Genomic DNA, 17639 nt, shown 5'->3' with positions numbered 1-17639 from the left:
TTCCACCTCCTTATCTCTATGAACAGCTTTAGCAACCACTGCCTACGATTTCCATCAGCTCTCACCTCAAGCACAAAATACACACACCTTCCAAATGCAAAGTACTGTACTAACTTACAATTGCTTTGTTAAAATACATGACTTCAATCAACCCCAGCTAGCTCCAGTCTGGTCACTGCTCCTTAAACCTGTCTATATAACTTTTCTAAAACCACCAGTGCTTGCAAAGGAAAGCAAATGCACTTAAAATCATGGTTACAATAACACGGGTTTTCCTCAAAAAAAAAATTTGTTTTTTCTTACTGTACACCATGCATTAGGTAGAACTTCAGAGGAATGCTGGTATTTCACCATTTTTTTTTCCTCCAGAAAGAGACAATTTCTTATCAGTCCACCTAACATTTATAATATGGATAGAAAAACTATACCTAGAGAGTTTCGACATACGTGTAACTAAACTTGGTTAGGAAGGAACTTATATATGTTAAAACTAGTGCACTGGTGTGTTTGCCATACATTCTGCCTGAAAGTGTAAACATTAAAATATACTTTGAACAACAAAAGTGCCTGGTAATTGTTGGTTAAATTAAAGAAAAAATAACTCAAATAACCTGAACCAGTGGTCCTCAAACAAGGGCAAATTTGTCCCCCAAGAGACATCTGGCAATGTCTGGAGACATTCTGATTTGTCACAACATGGGGGGAGGAAGATGTTATTGGCATCAGAAGCCAAGGATATTACTAGACATCCTATAATACACAGCACAGTCAGTCCCCCCATGACAAAGAATTAATCAGTCTAAAATGTCAATTATGCCAGGCCGAGAAACTCTGATCTAGAGATTTGAGAGTTTGGATATCGAATGGTATTGCATCTTGTGACTTTCAACCGCATAACTATGTTCTAGTTTCATTCACTAGCAAAGAAATTAAATAATATATTGGATTATCCATATTTTCTGGCCCTCAAATAAAACGATTCACTGTCATGTGACTTGGCCCTCACCAATTCCTCAAATACAGCATTCACTTCCTCAGCTGCCAGGAATTATACAGCGATCTTCATGAAAGAGTTTTTGAATGTTTTCTTTGTACCACACATGGGGGGGACAAAAAGACTATTTTCCATCTGATCTCTGGAGAAGATTTCCTAGAAGAGGGGCGTTAGAGAAACTCTTCGGAGAAGAAAAGAACCGGTTCCACAAGCGTCGGATAACAGAGCTGCTGAAGCACTCAGCCACTCCACAGGCACTGAAGGCACCGTATCATTTTGGATTTATCTTGGCTGTAGGCCACAGAAACTGGCGCAAGCTAACTTAAAGAGAATGTACAGGAAAGATATTAAGCAGCTCACAGTAGGTAATGAACAACCAGTAGTCACAGAGCACAGGACACAGGGATAATATAGGCATTTCGATCAAGAATTCACAGATAATTTCTTTTGGGCAATGCTGTTACAAAATGAGTCATTTAACAATCGTTCATAGCTACTCAAATTCAGCCAAGAAAATGAGTAACAGATCTATCTAGGATTCCAAACCACATATTGTGTGGTGTTGCATATGCCTGTAAATGTCAACAATTTAACATTTAAAGTTGTTGAAACATCATGCACTGAGACTCCTTTGCCAAGATACTAAATTAACAAATAGCTAAAGAAAAGGGAGTATTCTGGCGGTCCCACTTTGTCCAAGACAATTAGAGCTCTCATAGATAATACATGCAACTCAAGGAAGATATGGGCAGTTAACCAATAAGCAATCTGACTCTGCAAGTTAAAGGCCGGCTTATAAAAGGCTCCAAACAACTAGTATGAGAGTTGATCATCCAAATTATGTTATGTTTATATCTCACTGAAAGTTTAAAATATGTTAAATATGATATCTTTTCTGATGTACTTTTCAGGAACATTATAATTGAGGATTTCTTTCCAATATTTTCAATCAATATTATGAAATACATCTGCTACCATCATGCTGAGAAACTCTCTTTACCCATACTTTCAGCCAAGTTGAGGAAGTAATTAGGAAGACTTTTTAAAATTTGCATTGCTGATTAGGTCAGATGATTAGCTTATCTACATATGTGCATAATTCCACTCTTTTATTAAACGTGGAACAGGGACACCTACCCTAGTTAAGATTTCGTTTCTCATCAGAGAGTTTTGCTGCTGGAGGAGTCACCAGCAAAGTTGGAAGCACTGTGGAACGCTGTGTGAGCTGCATTCCATGTGACAAAATCCCCGGGAAGATAACTGCAGAACTCTAACACCTGAAGTTGAACCTATTTACTGTCTTTCAAATACCTGCCTACTGTAAATTGTTACTGTAAAGATCACCCTTATATAAATCATGTCTCCTGCTGTGTTTGGAACCTAGCCACCATGCGAAGAAGCCCCCAAAAGCCTAACAGACACGCTGCTCAGCTGGCAGCTAATCTCAACCGATGACCCTTTTTATTTTTTTATTTTTATTTTTTTCCCCTGATGACCCTTTTTAGACTGACCAGCCACATTCCAGCCACTAGATGACTGCAGCCCTGTGAGTGACTAGCATAACAGGCCGGCATGAGATCTGCCCCGCTAAAACTATTCCAAATTTTTGGCTTACAGATCTATGAGTAAATATTTTAATCTACTAAATTTGGGGGTGATTTGTTATGCAGCAATATAAAATCAATGCAGCATGTTATTCTCCTGGCTCCTTCCAGAGATTTCTGGGCAATGAGGTGAACACACTGCTGCCACAGTTAACGTCAGCCTATCACGCTCCTCTCTGTTCTCCTCCTAGGAGGCGACCTGGCCTTAGCAGCATACACTGAAACGGGCTACAAAAAAGGAAAATAAAAGCCACATATTATATTATATATTATTCCCTTCTCAATCCAAAATATGCAAATGTATTTACAGGTACTTTGGCTGTAGAAGCATCTTTGCTCCTTGACTGTGCCTCAGGCAGGCTTCTATTGGAAGGGGCCAAGGCTGGCATTCCTGCTCAGTGAACAAAGCTTTTCTAACCAAGCTCAGAGTTGACAGGTGGCTCATATGGGTGGATCCTCCCAAGTATGTGGTCACCCCGCTATATTCCAGTTTTCCTTTCTTCAACTCACATGAGACATTTAAACTTTATTTCTACCGCCATGTAACAGTGGACGGACAGACACAGCGGCCTCAGTGTGCATTCCCACCACGCCCACCATCTCATCCCAGGTTCTGCTGAAAGCGTAAATGCTCTTCTAACCTCTCTAGAAATAAACTGGCCTATTCAGCTATTCTTAAAGGAAAGGCAGTTTTTCCATAAGTCATATTGAATATGTACAACAGAACAATCTATGAACATACACTGAAACTCAGACTAACATTTCTGAACCAGAATGAGTCACAGAAGGAATTATCCAATTCCCTTCACCACTGCCCATCAGGACTGGAGGGGAGAGGGGCAAATACAGACGGAAGGTGGGGTGAGGCGGGGTGAGGCGGGCTGCGGCTGCAGCACTGCCCGCCTTCCTTCCTCCCTCTCTCAGCCACAGACAGGCTGTCTGCTACCTGCAGATGCCCTCACTGCTTGCCCTGCCAAGGCTGAAGCATGCCTTACTCAGAGACCTTGGCTACCAGGAGGGCTGCTACTTCCTACAAGAAAGAAGGGCAGTGGGGGGAGGGGTGGGGAATGAATGTATGCGGGGGGTGGGGGGACGGGAATGGGTAGGGAGAGAATTCATAGCATTATGGCCTCAGAGAGTAGAAGAGTCCTCCTCCAACTCATGCAATGCAGGAATTCTCCAAAAAAGGACAGTCACAGTATTCCTTCAGGATAAAAACACCACTCTGGCTTCAGAGAAGATGGGCGTGACTTCTGGTTTTGTCCCTTGCAGCCACCTGACCTTGGACAATTGCTTTCCCACTGTTCATTCTCAGTTTCTTCTCCTGCCATTTCTGCTGTGAGAAGTAAATGAGATGATATATGCAAAGCATTTAGTACCCTGCCTGGCCCTTGGCAGCCAATCATCATTCTGTTTTACCCTGACAGTAAATTTAATGCTTCTTCAATCCTCCCTTATATAATACCATTTCCAAGTCCCTCGCCTTCTCCTATAGTAATTCAAATTAGGCAGATTTCTTTTTAAATGTACCCAAACTGAAAATACCACTACAGAATATATATTGGATAATATATAAAATCGCTACTTCTCTTGATCCAAATATTCATTTATATATTCAGTTGACAGATATTTATTGGGCACTCATCATGTACCAAGCACTTCTGGGTGCTAGGAAGAGAGCGGCAAACAAGCAAGATAAAAATTCCTACTTTTATACTTGCAGGAGACAAATAACAAAAAAATAAACAAGAAAAACACATCCTCTGTCAGATAAGTGCTAAGGAGAAAACTAACGCCGTGAAGGGGGTAGGGGCTGCTGAGAGGCAGGTGGACACATTTAGAGAGGGCGGCCAGGAGAGGCCTCATGGAAAAAAGTGACATCTGAGCAAGGGCTGAAGGAGTTGAGGGAGGCTTGTAGATTTTGGGGGCGGAGGGTGGCATTCCAAGCAGAGCAAGCAATAGGTGCAAAGGCTCTGAGGTGGGGCGGGTTTAACGTATCTGTGGACCTGCAAGGAGGCTCTAGCTGGAGCTGAGAAAGGCCGAGCCAAGGGGATAAACATGCGCAAGGGTGTGCAGAGGACAGGAGGCCTTGGTGGCCAATGTAAGAATTTTGAGTTTAGTTATGGGTGGGAAGAGAAGCCTTTGGAGGGCATTGAGCAGAAAAATGACATGATCTGAATTCTGTCATTTGATAAGGATCACCCTGGCTATATGAGCTGGGGGCACAGGAGGAGATCCAGCTCGAGATCCATGTGTAAGAATCATCAGTGACATAAATATTAATATTCTATTAAAAAAAAAAACTGCACTCGCTTTTTCTCTTTGGTCACCTCAAGCAGTCAGTGATAACTAAGGATTTTATTACTTGAAGGAGGATGAAGCATGCTCTTCAGAAAATATCTGTACAACCGATGTTTTGATCTCATTTAGTTACAGAATAACAGTTGCTCAAATATATGCTTGATTTTTCTAGCATATCGAGATATATGATGAGAGAAAAATTCATAAGTACATAAAGCTTGACTGAAAGTATGGTGAACTCCAAGATGACAACCAGTTCTCCGGGGTCCCACTCTGTTTACTGATGTTTCCACTGTGCTGTTTCTGACTTTCTTTTCTTTTGTTACTGCTAATGAAACTGTATGCCTCCACACAGTAGCAACTGTGACTGATAGAACCCCAAATGAAGACTTAAAAATTCAATCAATTATGTAAATCCTGGGGTGTTACTACTGTGTAGATATAATATGCCATTTATTCATTTTCCCAATTCCTATCTGCACACTTGACAGTATAATGGCTTCTGTTTCCATTATATTAAAAAATAACCTTATAATGTTCTTATAATTTCCTACTGCAAGGTCCACTTCTCAGTTATAATGCCACTGGACCTCCCTACACCATTCAAGACTGTGGGCTGTCTCTCATTTTCACTTGTGGCCTTTTTTTAAAAAACAACTTTCTCCCCTGGTTTCAGGAATAGGCACACTAAGGCCTGCTGGCCTTGCCACCTGTTTTTGTAAATAAGGTTTTATTCAACCATGCTCATTTTTTTCTGTCTCTAGCTGCTTTAGTGCTACAAAGGCAGAGTTGAGTAGTTGTCACAGAAACCATATGGCTTGCCATAAAACACCATTTGGCCCTTTAGAGAAAGCATTTGTAGACTCTGTTGAATACTATTTAATTCTCTTGGGTCTTGGTCTCTCTGTCTCTCTGTCTCTGTCTCTCTCTTCCTCCTTTCCTCCCTCCCTCTCCCTATCTCTCCCTCCCTTCCTCCCTTTCACCTTCCTCTTTATCTCCTCTCTCTGCATATGCCTAAATGTTAGTTTTCTCCTTCAGGTTCCACTACCTACCCTCTTTTATCTGCCTCTATTGGCGAGCTTCTCAGAAATTCCACACAACGCCACAATTTCTATAATTTAGTTGGTAACCCAGGAGATGAATATCAAATTCATGTTCCCAGCTATAATCTCTCCCCTAAACTCCAATCTCATATTTCCAGCATCCTTCTCCACCCGAATGTCCAAAAGTCACTTTGAACTCAAGTCCTATTCTTCTTTCAAGTTTCAATTCATAGACACATTACTCTCCTGGTCACTCACATTCAAAATTCTCATTCGCTTCATTTGTCTCCCTTATTTAAATCAGTCGCTAATTGTTAGTGCTTTACCCCACAATTATTCTGGAGCCCGTTCCTTTCTTTTCATACTGCTTTTTAATGAACGTCTTTGACGTAATGCTATGCATGTTCATCCCACATAGCACTTCTCAGTAACTGAACGGATGCAGGACTTTCCTCAAAACATTCCTTGTTTGGAACCTTGAATTTTCCCACCACCTAACAAATAAGGTTCAACAATCCTCAATCATTCCATAATTCATTTTTCATTTGGAACTCTGATGCGTCTTATCCCCAAAGATCTGGCTATTCCCGTCCACCTGCAATTTGGTCAACGAAAATCCACTCTTCCTACAGAACGATACCTGCTTCACGAACCTTTGTTTCATTTTCTAATGAAATGCAATCTCTCCTTTAAAAAAAATACCCATATTTTGTATTTATACATTGTTATGGAACTCTTGCACTGTCCATTTTTAATTATACTTAAGCATATGCTTATTTTACCTCATTATTCTATCTGCTCCTTGAGAGGACAGACCACATCAATTATACTCTATTGTGTACAACAAAATGTAATATTTATTGATGAAGATGATGGTATAGATGCCAGTGGTTCCCAGCTGGCAAAAGATTCTATAATATAATGATAAACATATCTACTTCACATTTTATTTTTAAAATTACATTATAGATTATATTCTAATATTAGCATTTAAGGGGGAAAGTCACAATTATTAAATTTCTATTACTCTGTAAAGTCTTAGATAATTATATTTTTTGTTTGAATAGGTCATGGGATGACATGGGAATAAAAATGTTTATAAGTTTTATTCACTTTTTAGCTAAATTACATGGAACAGGATTTTCTTTTAGGAAAATATTTTAAATGCTTCAACATACTTATCATTTCTCTAATATGAGTTACTGCTTAGAAACTGCAACAAAGAAATTCAATCATTTAAATTATAGCTTAAAAAATCAATGTTTGCTGAGATTATCACAACAGCTACTAGGGTTTCATTTTTCTAAAGAACCATAACTAAAACTACTTTTCTTATTTGTAAAAGGAAAACGAATACAGATTACCAATTGTCTTGTGTTCACTGGAAGTATGTCTTAGAGCACAAAAGGCTTTCGTGATTAAAAAGCATTCATAAAATTTTCCACTAATAGTGAACTTTTACACCATGCTTAGTAACCTCATGAAGTCTCCAGAGCCCATCAGGAGCCCGGAACTCCGGGAGCCCTCTGAGGTAATGGTACACCGCCACTTCCTGTTACCTTCCCATTCTGTCAATTCATTACAATTCTCAAAACCCTAGCCAACCAGCTCCTACTGATTTATTCAAAACTGAACCCACTTTAGGCAGAGATGATTGAAATTACTTAATAATGAAGTGATTTTGTGGTGAGTACATATGGGGAATGATGAGATCACCAAATTTTCATCCGTAATGCACAGAGAAGATGATTTTAGGCATTAATCTATGGTCTTTTTATTTCACTTAGCTGGACCTTCTGTTTCACCTGAATTTTTTTTTGGTTTGTGGACTGGGTAGAATTGAATCTTTTAAGAAACAGACTGAAATCTGATATAATAATTTGAAGTGCTACTGAATCATAGTGCTTTAGGTTAATACAAGAAATATTTAAGAAAGGGCAAAAAATGTACCTTGGACTTAACAATTCTGTTTCTGTATCAGCTATGCATATTGGCATATAAGTGGTTTATCATGGAAAGGTTCTTTGCTAGTTTAAAAATAAAAAGGTTGAAAAAAATTGACATGAGGCACTACTGTGGCACATTTACAATTAACGCTGCTGTTACCCTCTGCCTCCTTCAAATAGTTTTGTTTACGTGCCCCATTTATACTTACACCTGCTTGACTAAAAGTAGGTTCTAATATACAATCGTGATTTAATTTGCCCTCTTAGAGAAGACACTTGGAATTCTTGAAGATATGTTCTAAAACCAACAAAAATCCTCATATTTGTGAATTATTTATACACGTCATTGGATTTCTCTATGGCTTTCAAGACTATTGGTTCTTTCTCTTCATTTTCACTTCTGGCCTCTTCTTTAAACTCTTTCCTCCCTCGGCTTCGGGAATGGGCATGCTTGTCCCCACACCCAATAACACATCTCCACCCAGAGTTACATATTTCTTGTATACATCCTCATATCACCTTTTTTTTTTTTTACTTTTATGAAAGTTTTCTTTCTCATTTGATTTACACACACACACAAACACACGTTTCCTTCCGACAACTCACAAGAGTTACTATGTGGGCCGCAAGCAGAGAGTACAAAGCACCATAGAGGTGAGTCCTACAGTTGGGGAGGCTCTATCATGAACTCTCAGGTGACACCCTCATGTGACTCTAACTTATAACTTAGCAAAATACACATACTACATACAGACTCCTGAAAGCAGAAATCTAAGAATTCATATCTATGAATGCCAGAGTCTACTATGCTAAAATCTAAGAATTCATATCTATGAATGCCGGAGTCTACTATGCTAAAATCTAAGAATTCATATCTATGAATGCCAGAGTCTACTATGCTAAAATTCTGGAATGTGATTTGCCTTGGAGGGCAAAAGCAGTGCTGACTCTTTCCAGTGCACTGCTGGCAGCGTCCTATTGTGGAGTAAATAGCTACTCAAAAATGACCTGTCAATATCTGTGGGCCCAGAATCAAGAATTGCTACGTGATTCCCTGTGTTTCAATCTAGGATGAAGAATGTGTGTGTTCAGAGGAAAATCTGCTTTGCAACACTGGATTAAAGGTCTTTCCCATATCGAGTCTATGAGTGGTATGCTTTTGTAAGAAAGGACAATTCCATTAGTTTCCATCGATCCATAGGAATCATGCATTCTCTGTATTTTTGGTTTGTTTTTATGGAGACATCATTTTGATAATTTGCTAAAAACCCCATCTTGAAATGGTAAACTACCTGGTCTCTGAGAAGCCAGTGAGATCTCGACCATCTGGAAATGCAATTATGACTTCCTTTGGCTTCAGGCACAACCACTGCTTTGGGGCTTATGTACTCACACCCCTTTCCTGAGCCTCTAATGTGGTTAGGGAAAGAGTCCATACAGGCAGGTGGTGCTGCCTCCAGAAACGACTCTTGAAGAACAAGATCAAAGCTGTAATTCTGCCCTGAAGATGGGTCAGGCGAAACAAGTATTTTAAGAGCATGATTATAATATATACTATGCTGGGAGAAGGCATAGAAGGCACACACTAGTTTGTCTGTTTGTTTGTTTTGCTTTCTGAACTTTAAATTGGGTTTACACTTACTTCTTCATGAAAGCCCATCTTGGTCTGTGAAGAGAAGACAGTTTCTGAGAAAGGTAAGGGCTATAATGCAGGCTGAGATCTTGGGTGGAGTGGCTGGGGTCACTTTAAGTATTAAACAAACACAAAAGTTTGATAGTGTTTACTCTGAATATAATAATAATAAAGACAAACAGAATTTTTATTGGTAAAAACACTAACATTTATGTTTAGATAATTTCTGAAATTTATAATGTGCTACTAATATGCATTCTGAACATCATCTACCCTGATTTCCTTAATCAAAACTGGCAGGTCACCTCGGCACTAAGCATTGGTTGTCCCTGAGGCCATGTTGAGATCTGAGATGCCCGAATGGCTCACTGTAATCCATGCGCATTCACATCTAATAAAGGACTTCTTACGTGTCCATCACAGTCATGCTATCAATTAAATAAGTCAAGATTTCTATTCCTTTTTCTCCTTTGACTACCCCAAATCCTGAAAATTGTTTCTTCCCTTGTTTCTCACATCCAACTGCCTTGATATAAAAGACAAAATATGAAGAGCCATTTAACGTATGAACCACTATTTGCTCTCTTATAAACTTGCTTTTAAAATTGAGATAAATTACCTATAGCATTTCTTTTATGTCAAGTCATTTCAAGAAATTCCAAACATACACATAATGACCCACCTATTTATTCTTCCAAAAGATTAAAACAAAACAACATTAACATTTGCAGTATTTCTTTCAGATTATTAAAAAAGGAAAAATATCACAGAAAGAGTTGGTTCTTTGTTATTTTTTTTTCCAGTTTTGTTTCCTTCTTCCATAGTATCCTGGTGAATACTCTTTCTATGCAAGCTTTTATGCTTTAACTAGAGAGGTGTCAATGAACAACCATCAATAGTTTTCTTCTTTTAAAACTGTATTTAGTGATATATTCTATGACATGCTTATTTTTACTTAACCTTACATTTGAGATATATTTATACTCTTTCACTTTAATCGTTGTATAGTATTTTACTTCGTAAATGGACCACCATTATTTTTCTGTTCTCATAGTGATAGGAAATTAATCATAATATCAACTGCTATGCAAGCTGAAACAAGCTGCTGCAAGTTTCCTCATAGTCTACACCTGGTAATGTAATTACAGGGTATGTATATTATCAGTTTTATTAGATATTGCCAAATTGCTCCCCAAAGCAGCTGAATCAATGGACACTCTCGCTAATGTACAAACATTCCCATTTCCCCATATCATTATAAGAATTAATATTTCCAGACTTAAATTTTTTTTTTCTAAAGTCTAAAGTCATTTTGGCTATCTAGTCTCCAAAACACAAGAAGGATTCGGCATATTTTAACTACCCAAAGAACATTCCCACCTTCACCATGAACTTTTTTATTATAATCTAGAATTTTGGTTCATGTTTCACTGTCAAATTAATTAAAATTTCTTTCTTTATACAGACAGTTATTTATATTTTTAAAACCAATTCTAAGCTCATCTTTCCTTTGGGGTACTTTAACGTCTTTCGAAAAGTATATCCTTTGGTTGTTTTAGAGAATTTCTCTGAGTGGTAAGCTCTTAGCAAATATACATTTGAAATTTTAAAAAAATTTACTGTCAATTGAATTCACCTTAGCTGAGAACAAAATTCAAGGAACCCTCAGTCCTTTGAACAGACTACTGCCTTACTTTCTGGCACCGGTTGTTGCTAACAGTCTTTGTCACTCTTTAATTTCTTGGTAGATAAAACTTTGAGGTTTTCTTCATGAATCATGCTTGACAATTTCATTGCTATGTGTCTCAATGTGGATTTATTTATATTTATTTGTTTATACTCTAAGATAAATGACTTCCCTTAATTCTCCAAAATTCCCAGACATTTCTCTGAATATTGCATTCTATCTACTCTTATTTTATAGAAATCCTTTTAGATAAATTTTGGCACACTTCAATGATGTCCCAACTTTTCTTTCATGTTTTTGTCAACTTTTTACCTTTGCATTGTTTTCTAGGTGGCATTTTCAATATGACCTTTTAATTCATATATTCTTCCATTGAACTTTCTCAACATGTTTCAGTTGACAAAACAAGAGCTATCCTATATTTATTCTTTTCCTTCATCTTTGATATCTATTTGGGCAATAAGTTCCATACATCAGATTTCCATTCATGCTGCCTCTGCACAGGCCTTTAGGAATTCTCATCTGGCTTCCTAAAATAGCCCTTTATTTTCACTACTTTCAGTCCCTCATGCACAGATTTGAACGTTACCATGTTACTCCCCCACTACCTTCAAGCTTTCTGTGTCTCCCTGTAGCATTCAGTAAATATAGACTCCTTAGCATACAAGGCCTATGATAACCAGATCCATGAATACCCCTGGAGCCTCATTTCCATTTCTTATAAACACCCTTCATTTCAACAACACCAACCTACGTACCTGTATAATCTACTGCCTACCAGTATATACTATGCTCTTTCATATTCCTAGGATTCTGCATCTTTTTTCTTTTAATTGCCTTTCCTTCCCTATTTCTACAGGGACAATGCAACTAACACTTCCCTATGAGAAACTCCCCTCTCAACCACTGAGCTCACTGGTTCCTTTGTACTCTACCTCTGTGCGTCTATGCATATCTATCTGTATTACAGAACTCTTCTCACTGTAGTTGTTTTGTCTCCTTTATTCACTCAACTGCGAACTTCTTGTGGGCATTGTCTGTGCACGGCTCATGTGGCTGAATCATAAATGCGTATTAATCAAATAAGTGAATGGAAAGGAATACACTGGAAAATTCCTGGGTAAGACAAATGGTTAAAAAAATTGTGCTTAAAATTTTTTTTAAGAAAACAATATTTTAACCTGGCAGTGCAAATTTTATTTAGTTTTGATAAAATAAGAAAGCAAGAAAATAAATTGATGCTATAATCACCATGCTTTTTAAAATAAACATGAAGACTTTTTTTCCATTTAAATGGTACAATATAAGAAATAAAATTCAAAAAGCTTATAAAAAGTCAACTATTTCATTTAATTTACAACCTTAATAGTTTCTAGGCGCTATTATTTTTTAACTTGAATATACTACATCTCTGGGTGTGTTCATGTGTGTTTGTTTGCACATGATACTAAGCTCTTCTTTGAGCATATTCTGTCATGCCTAGATATGAGATGGCCACTGCATCCTGCACCTCACAAATATGCAAGGCCTTTCTAAAGAAACTACCCACCAGTTGAACAGTAATAATATGGCTGATATTTCTTATATCTTTCTGGAATAAAGTAGGGAATAAAAGATAATGTTAACGAATAGAGTCTGAGTCTATGACAGCTTACTCTTGCTGTTAGTAGGGATGATTCTATACTCAGCGTTAATCAGAATTAAAAATACAGAGCACAACACTGGAAAATAGCTATAAACCATTGAGCGGCTTATTTAGACCTGTAAACTGAAAAAAGTTATAATCTTCCACTTAAATCAGATCATCAACAATTATGTAGTTAAAAACGGTTTAAGTTATAGTTGAAAGGGGGTTTACTTTTAAATGAGGGGCTTATTATGGTTATTAACATAAAAAATTATCACATTGGCCAAGGAAGGAAAGAAACGGGCCTCTTAACAGCTGTCCTAGTCGCAAGGTGGATAATCAGATAATAAAACACATAACTGGAGGTTATACTACCTTGATTAGTGTAGATTACACCAATGGGCACAATGATGCCGCTAAACACTCCATTGCCAGTTACTGTTCATTTGTTAGATGATAAATGGATTATGTTCCATTATAACCACAAATTTGAGAATGTGTTGGAAAATACTTTCTACCATATATCATGGTACCAGTCAATACTGGGCAGCATACAAGATATTTCACTCTTTGATAAACTCAATAAAATAGTAAGAGAACTAGAAAAACATAGAAAACATACTATATAAAGACTCTGAAGAGAAACTGAAACAAAACTGGGATATGTCAGATCTTACAATGAAGCTATTCTCTGTAACCAAACACTCATTTTATGGAATTTACTTTCCAATTTTGAAGAAGGCATTTCAGAACATCTGCTTATATAAGCTGGGATAATTCTAAAACTGTAATGTTATAATGATTATTAGCTATTGGCTAGTGCTCAGAATTTTATTGAACTCATTAATCTAAGAAAAATAAATATAATTACAACAGTAATAATAAATGCTGGCTGTATTTTTATTTTGTGGTTTCCCCTTGTGTTTTTCAGAAAATAATTACCACCAGAACTGAATAGCCACTTCTGTCGTACATGTTATACATGTCTGTTTAACCAATTCCCTGCTCAAGAGAGCTCCAGGCAGGGACCAGATATGTCTAAAAATGACACAGATGTCGATCTCTGAAACTCAGTGAACCACACTTTGACAAAATTTCCCTACACCTAGAAATGCTAACCTACAGCTTGAGGCTGTTTTTAATACTGCAAGATGCTGGAGAAATGGAAATATATAATATGGTACCATAATGCCAATATTTAGCAACATGGAAATACTTCATGCAATTCATGTGTGTGTGTGTGTGTGTGTGTGTGTGTGTGTGTGTGTGTATGCATATATAATATATGCGCACATACACGCACTTGCTTTTATATATATATTTCATATATAACGAATTTTAAACCTTCACGAAAAAATAAAATTTAAAAATATGATGTATCTAATTTAAGGAAATATTGAACTGGGCTATTTAATATTGACAAATCCTCTAGATAACTAAGGCATACTTTTTAAGCATCAATCCCAAGTACAGCAAAATGGCTTTAGAGCATTAAAAAGTTTTGATTTTATTCAAGGCTCTACTACTAAAATAAGCTGTGACCTCATAAGGAGTAGAGGAAGTCTCAGTTTTCCTAGCTGTAAAAGGCAGGCAGTAATACCTATACACTGGCTATGTAAGACTTAAAGATAACGTACATAAAGCACGAACAATATATAGGCATTCAATAGAGGTTATTGAAATGATTTTTAATAAATATCTTTATTAGATTGATTACATACTTTGTTGCTTACCTCACACTGACCATAATTTGCCCTTTCTTTCATTACTGATGGTTAGAATTTTAAAGGCAATTATTATGCTGTAATAAAGTATCATCATCGAGGACTAATGAGCTGTGTAAGCCTACTTACTCCAACCCCAAAAGGCCTCGCTGTGATTTTTCCAGTTCTTATTTTAAGAATAACTTTGACACCTCCTTTGTTGGCTGCCATGTTTTGCCCTCAGTGTACCAATAGATAAAGGGATTTTCCTAATTTCGGCAGGGAGTTGGCACGTGAGAATCTCAGGAGATCAAGCACCTATAGATTGGTAATACAAAAATCAGTAGATTTATTTCCTTTGCTAAGGAAAACTACAGAATGCGAAATGCTACAAAATTTTTGTGGCTATTGGGAATACATAAAAAACCTACTAAGAAACATTTAAAGGGACCCAAGTACTAAAAATACAAATTGAGAACTACTTTTCTCATTTATTTTTCCTTGGTAAATTTTTACTTATTATTTTATCTCTACACACAGCTTGAAAATCTTATTTGCAAGAATGTAAGAATCATATCTCAACTAAGAGTTAAAAGGCATTCACTTCTAGAGAAGGAGGATCTCAGATCCTCTCTTACAAGTAATTCATAGTGTATGTCATGCATGTCATATGTGTTTTATATTCTATGCAAAGTGCGTGTGTATGTGAGTGCATTAGAGCCTAGAATTTGGTAAAACTACACTATTCATTCTTGAGGTACCCTTCATTCTCTACCCTCATTTTTCACTCTTTTCCTGGTCTGGAATACTTCTACCTCCTCTGAGTAGCAAAGCCTTATGCTTCTTTAACTTTCACCTCAAATGCCACCCACTCTACCTTCATTATAACATATGACTTCCTCCAGAGTCTAATTCATGTTCTTTGGGGATTTACAACCTAGGTCTCCAGAAGGCTTTCTCAGCTTTAAAGGGCTCTGAGTTTATAGAGGACTGATTTAAAACATGTACTTCTGATAAAGGCCACACCAGGGATTATTAGGGAGCCCTTGGCTTTAGAACAGAAGAGACAAAAATGCAATCATGAAATCGACAATTCTTTTTAAATAGAAGAATGGAAACAAGTCAGACAGTTGTTTTAGGTTTCTGCTTGGGTTAATGTACCTTTAAGATCAGAGACCTGCGGAAGGAAACCAAATCATTGTTTTATGGCTGCAACAAATGGACCCACCACAGTAAATATGTCATTCATTCTTCCTCACAGCATAGTGCAAATAAAAGTAGCATTTTCCTTCTACTTAAGGTTCATTAGATGAAATTTATGTTTTTAAAATGCACTGCAAACACCAAAAACTGATTGTATCATTATCAGCTTTTAAATCAAAACAGCTTGCTATCTGGTAAGGACATGAGAACTGGTCGATTTATTTCATAAAACTTTATGTACAAAGAGACAGTGTCTATGAACTTAATGGAGAGAACAGAGTCTGGAGGGGTAATTCGTATTATAATTTATAGTGGGATTATCCACACTGCACAGTTTTCAGATTTTATTGAGATTTTATGGAACTATGATGCTGACACAGTTGACTGTGGTGGGGTAGGAGTATAATTTGTTTCACTCTGACTGGGGAATTAAATTGGCATTACTATTATGGAAGGAACCTAGCAAACGCTATTAATTGCCTAGATCCAATCAAAGCCATTATTCATTTTAGTTTCACAGGTAAAATAATTTACCTGAGACTAAAAGAATAATAACTGACTATAATTTTCATACAGCAATATTTTTTCATTTAGATCATTTGGAAGCCACGAGTGTTTTCCACTCACAGGGATTCAATCAGAAACTATTAAAACCTAAATCATATGAAACATCTATAACGTACTATGAAATATTATTCTTTAATGTTAAGTGCTATGAAATAAACTTGGGAAACATCAGAAACAATATACTCAAGAACACCATAGAATTACAGATAGCCCATTGATATAAAATAGCAACAGCTTTGGGAGTGCTATTCATTCATTCTGCAAACACTTATTGTTTATTGTGTGCCAGACACTGGAAAAGGAAGAAAGACGATGATACAGATATCAGTATAATATAATTATACATAATAGATTTGAACCAAATATATCGAGCCAAGATATTACACACACACACACATACACACGCACACACACACACACACACGTATGAAATAAACTGGTTTACAATTTGGTGTATAACTTTTCTAGAAAAGAATACATTTGAACGAGGTCTTTTGCCAGAAAAAGAAAAGGCCTTCCAGGAAAAGGAAACCTCATGATAAAAGCAGTGTTGTCATCATGAAAGTCCATGGAAGTGGTGGCTGGAACAGGAGATCTCTGGTGGCATGGCAACAAAGTGGGATGCAGCAGTGGCAGGAGCCCAGCTGTGAGGATGTGAGGAGCCCTGCTGGTACTCGTGTCATGTTGCTGCTTCCTCCCTTTCACCGTACAAGGGAAGGTTCCCTTTATGGTTAGGGTTTAGGATTATAGACCATTATCAGTCATAGCATTCCTGGGCATCTCACACACTGTACCTACATAGATAAATCTTTTGTTCATTCATCTCTCATTAAATAACTAACTAACTGAGCATTTATTTACTAGTGTCAGGGACAATGCAATGTGTTGAGAAAACAGTAGCTAATGAGGCTTAGATGAATTCTGAGAAACACCAACCTTTTTATCTTAGGAGTGAGGTTTATTAACAATATATACCACATTATATGAGCAGTTTTTGTCAACAGAGGAGCTTATTCTTACCGTAGGTCACCCAAGTCCTGCTAGGTACCAAGAAACCCATATGCCATGGGATTATCTTTCTAATTCTACTCTGTTTCTACTGAAATTTTCCTAAGTCCCAAGCTATTGAAAAGGCAGTTCTCTGTTGAATTCTCCAGGGGCTATTCCCGATTATCTCAGTTTCATCAATTTCTCCTATTTTTTGTCTCCCTGAGTTCTTGCTCTCCCAAGACATAACTCTTTCATTTAGTTTTTCTCTATAACATCAACAAAACTTGTTAATAGCTCACAGGTTGGCATATACATGCTTCTATTTATTCCAACAAACAGAA

The 17639-nt window shown here is 37.1% G+C and overlaps 1 protein-coding gene across 4 annotated transcripts in view; it reads right to left on the bottom strand.

Annotated features, from left to right (window-relative positions):
- KLF12 (Kruppel like factor 12) overlaps window positions 1–17639 on the bottom strand; it is a 237584-nt gene that overhangs the window by 108835 nt on the left and 111110 nt on the right. The window lies entirely within an intron of this gene.

The sequence above is a fragment of the Pteropus vampyrus genome, unplaced genomic scaffold (assembly GCF_000151845.1).
Source record: "Pteropus vampyrus isolate Shadow unplaced genomic scaffold, Pvam_2.0 Scaffold155, whole genome shotgun sequence".
NCBI lineage: Eukaryota > Metazoa > Chordata > Mammalia > Chiroptera > Pteropodidae > Pteropus > Pteropus vampyrus.
The sequence above is the reverse complement of the archived record's forward strand: the minus strand, read 5'-3'. Positions and strand labels throughout refer to the sequence as shown.